The sequence below is a fragment of the Salvelinus sp. IW2-2015 genome, unplaced genomic scaffold (genome assembly GCF_002910315.2).
Source record: "Salvelinus sp. IW2-2015 unplaced genomic scaffold, ASM291031v2 Un_scaffold3035, whole genome shotgun sequence".
NCBI lineage: Eukaryota > Metazoa > Chordata > Actinopteri > Salmoniformes > Salmonidae > Salvelinus > Salvelinus sp. IW2-2015.
In genome coordinates, this window is record NW_019944327.1 from 403 (window position 1) to 5,434 (window position 5,032).

At 40.8% G+C, this 5,032-nt stretch overlaps 1 pseudogene; it reads left to right on the plus strand.

Annotated features, from left to right (window-relative positions):
* The first annotated feature begins 275 nt into the window (after positions 1-275).
* The window catches only part of LOC112075218 (sushi, nidogen and EGF-like domain-containing protein 1), a 20,727-nt pseudogene continuing 15,970 nt past the window's right edge, over positions 276-5,032 (plus strand).

Genomic DNA, 5,032 nt, shown 5'->3' on the forward strand with positions numbered 1-5,032 from the left:
GCACCATCATTCATAGATGGGAGGGCAGATCGTGTGTGTTTTCCAGTTCGCCCATTTTGGTCTTTTTAGGGGGCCGGGGTAGGTTAAAAGAATGGTATGACTAAGGAATGCGTCTTCCTTTCAAAAATCCGTATGAGGAGTTCAGACGGTGTAGCATACTATTCATTCAAACTCATGTCGTTGAGGGACCCATGTCTAAAGTCTATTTTGTGTTGTATTTTCTTTTGCCATGCCTGACACTGCATGTTCACAAAAAGGCTCCCGTATTGGGGAAGATGCTGGCTCAAGGATTCTTTAACGGAAAGCGGATGAAGAGGGCAATCAGAGCATCTGAGTTCGTTCGTGACGTAGGAGTCATTACAGGTGAGCGTGGACAGGGGTCGCGAAGCCTTATGTCGGTTACCTAGCACTTAATAACATGTGTTCGTTCATACTGCAGGAGCAATGGAGATTAAAAATAATGGATTATGGCGCGATACAATGGAGGCATAGATCTGAATTCTGCCTAAAAGGTGTAAATGTAGTACAGAAAAGTGTGAAGTAAGGTGTTGGCGCCAGAAGTGAGTCGCGTATGATCCCTCCTTATACCCCCCTGCCCTATACGCCCCAGAACAAAATTACAAAAGGTAGTACGCAAAGGCGTGCAATCCGCATGGATGGTATTATGGACGAGTGAAAAGCTAACCCACCCGATTCCATAAATAAAGTGGGCCTAAATATCGTGTCTATACTTCCAGCATTTTGCAATATGTTTGAAAATGGGGGTTGCGGCCTGTGCTGCCTAAATGACGTATGTGAATTTATAGCTTATAAATCGCGTCAGGGTAAGGAGCCTACATCAATAAAAAAAGAACCTTGGGGATGAGGAGCCCCACACTTACATCTAAATAAATCTGTCATCAAATGCATCGTTTATAACTATATTAGACCAAAATGCTGCTTAGTAAGAGGGTTCGGGCCAATAAGATGTAAGCAAAACCCCATCAAGTAGAGGGCTGCGGGTGACATAATCTCACCCATGATCAAAAGATGATGAACAGAAGACGAAGAACCTGGTGCTTTACAAAGGGACCAGGTGTGCAAGTGTAACATACATTAACCGCTCGAAAAAAAACCACACTGCACTTAATAATAAGCTTCAATAAACTATATATAAAAATTGAAAGTAAGGCATTTGCGCCTATAATTTAGCTATTGTTAACCTTGTAACTGTGGTTCATGTTGAAAGATTATGTGGCCAAAGGTATCCACCCATGCGCGTGGGAAAATAGTATGTGTAAAGGTATTGCTTACCAATACCGCCATCGGCTGTGAACCTAATCCTGGGCTGTAATTACGATGACCCTCATGAACACGACAATAGTTCATCCACAGAGCACATTGTCTACCTATAGCTCCACACAACAGCAGCGGACAGAGACCGCGAAGACATACACTAGACTAGGCTAGGGGTCCATTCTATCTACTGGGTTCATATATGCTTTGATATTAATAGCATTCTTGGCTAAATTGGCATTATATTAAATAATATACATATACTGTATATTTGTATATTACTATATCTTAGGATGGCCCAAACTAGTTGGGCTTCCGTTTGCACATATCGGCTTAATTATATGCGATTTGTGTACTCCCTATTGAAATGCTGTGCTTGCCAGGATCACACACTCTAAAGTTGCGAAGGAGTCGACTTCACAGCGTGGTTCTATACCCAAACATTGAGTTAGGGCCCTAATTAATTATTATCTCCCTTATTATATTCTTTTTATTTGCGCTGAATTCAGTTTTTTTCTCCCAAATTCCGCCTTTCTCGAGTTTTTGTTTTGCCAGGATTCGTTATTTCCCACATTTATTTCTAGCTTCGCTCTCAAATCACATAAAAAAAGTTAGATTATTAACAATAAATATATAGAGGTAGATCTTACACACTAGGAATTATTTAGGTCTAAAAAATTATATAGATATGAGCAGCCTGAGTACCTGAGCACTGTTGTTGAGTAAGGCTGTGTTCTGTGGGCGATGTGAACAGAGTTCACGAAATCAAAAGGCCCTTCAGTGTGAAGTGACTTGTAGGTAAGTTAGAGACTATATATTAATTACCATAAATTAAGTGTTAAGTGTTAGATAGTATTATATGGCTTACGCCCCTCCCAAATTGCAGGTTATCAACATACATTTCGAATGACCTTCACACTCGCATATGCTAGCTAACAGTTAGGCGGGGCTTTATTACTCAATGTCTAAATTTTAAAGGCTAGGTCTAGGCAGGGCTCAGCTAACAGTATGATATTTGAATCCTCTAGGTGAGAGATAGCTTCACTACTCTAGTTCCGGATACGCGTGCGATAGGCCAAGTCTCTAAGTCCATCGTTCAGATGAGATTGTGCTAAATTTAGATATAGACCTTTAGGTTGTCTTCTAGTCTCACCTATAATACTTTCCAATTTCCTCACTAATTACAGCAAATCAAGTTCCTGATTTAAGATATTGAAGACGTGGAAGGAGGATAGTAGCTAAGAAACCAGTTAGATACAAGTCTAGTCCGAACTAATGTTTTTTGTAATCTACATAATTTGAAATGTAATAGATACTTGCACATTCCATTTGTATGTTATTCCGGCCTAACAGTTATTCACCTATATGACTTTGCATATACAAAATCATAAGGCCTGGTGCCGAAGGGCGACCTGCAGGTGAAGGGTTGTCACTTGGGGTGAGTTCCATGCATTTGCCTATTTCGGATCTAGTAGGTGGGTCACCGCCCTGGCCTTATAGAGAGGTTTTTATATCTTCTATAATATGGTCTTACGCGCCAACAGACTTCGCTCGGCCACTGAGGTCGTGCCCGCAGTTCTATGTGCGTTGCCTTCTATGTGGTGGTTTTTTCCTTGTTTAGGCCTGGTGGTTGGGTTCCCGAGATCAGAAAGGTATCTGTTCTATCGTGATGTTGGCTGAATGTGGGTGGAGAATCATACGTTAGGTAGCCTGGTTTTCATGGTTTGGAGTTGTGAGGGGATATGATTTAATATGAATTAGTGTGATAAAATGTTTTAGCGGGCTTGCAAGGACTTGTATACCGTGTTGTCTTTTTTTGTGTTGTTTTTGTTCATGTTCAGTCAATGTCTTTTAAGAAAGATGAACACTTACCAGCGCTGCACCTTGGTCGCCTCTCTTTCTAACCCGTACGAGGCATTGCAGTGTACATGGGCGTTGGCCACGATTCCATTACGTTGGATTAACGTTATTCCTGATTCGTATTTTAAGATCTGACACCTAGGAGACCAAACTAGGTCCGCCCAACAGAACTACACAGAAGAAAGAGGTGAAGTGTACAGAATTACAGGGTGAGGCGTGAGATTATAAAACACAGCATCTGTTATGTACCGAATAGACACCATGGGTAAAAGTGGTGAATGAAGGAGGTAGTTTATGAAGGAAAGGGGATAATTTGATTACCATGGTGTATCATGTCACGAATAAAATATTGAATAATGTTGTTTGCTGTCTCGGATTTTGAAGGTGGACAGGCCGCACGCCTTCCTGGACACCGACGGAATACAAAACATTTTATAGACTTTTTGTGCTGTCAATATGTCTAGTTAGATACGAGTAAGTTACTTTATCCACTGTGAAGTATAGAAATAGAATGATAAATCGAAAGAAGACACCCCAGTGTGTTGAGTGTAGATTTTTACATGCCATGTGAATTTAAGCTTGCTCACCTTGACCCCCCTCAATTGTTTCAAAAGGTAAGGTGACCACTGCTGATTTTGGTGAGTTTACATTACATCCAATAACTGATTTCAATCCACTTTTCAACTCGGACTAAATTGTAACTGAAACCGTCATGAGATACTTACATAACATGAAACAAGCAGAGATTACATCACTTAGTCTTAGAGGCATAGGTGGTAGTTCCTTAACTAGCACAGATTAATCGATTTTACTTCCTTATTCTACCGAAAGAATGCTTGGTGTGAAAACTACAAGTGTGAAAACTTGGCCTACAAGCATCCTAAAATAACTTATATTTAACTTATATTGTGACAATGTCACAGGTGTGCATGGATGTCTGTGGTATGTGTCTACCACAGGAGGTTGGTGGCTCCTTAATTAGGGAGGACAGGCTCTTAGTAATGACTGGAGCGGAATTAGTGGAATGGTATCAAATACATCAAACACATCGTTTCCATGTGTTTCATGCCATTCCATTGACTCCGTTCCAGCCATTATTACGAGCCGTCCTCCCCTCAGCAGCCTCCACTTGTGTGTACACGTGTACTTGTGGGAGAGGGTGGGGAATAGGGAGAATACTGGAGCATGCCTCACTCTCCATTGGCTTGCATTGGAATTGCTTATACTGTATAATATACTGTATAATATACAATTTTTTTGTGTTACAGCCTGAATTCAAAATGAATTAAATATACTTTTGTGCTCACCCATCTACACACAATACCCCATAATGATAAAATGAAAACATGCTTTTCGAATTGTTTGCWAATTTTTTGAAAATTAAATACAGAAATATCAAATTTACATAAGTATTCACACCCCTTTGCTATGACACTCCAAATTGAGTTCAGGTGCATCCAATTTCCTTCGATCATCCTTGAAATGTCACTACAACTCTATTGGAGTCCACCTGTGGCCAAATCAATTGTTTGGACAAGATTTAAAAAATAAACACATCTYTCTATAGAAAGGTCCCACAGTTGACAGTGCATGTCAGAGCAGAAACTATACCATGAAGTCCAAGGGACTGTCCGTAGATCTCCTCATCTCGGAGATCATCTGGGGAAAGGTACAAATGTCACGGTGTGCGCTACACCCCCCCCAGGACCCCAAAGGGTGCATATTTTGTTTTTTTCCCCCGCACTACACAGCTGATTCAAATAATAATCTAATCATCAGCTTTGATCATTTGAATCAGCTGTGTAGTGTTAGAGCAAAAAACAAAACGTACACCCCTTTGGGTCCCGGGACGAGTTTGGGAACAGCTGATTTAGACAATGACTTGCCCAGTTAGCAA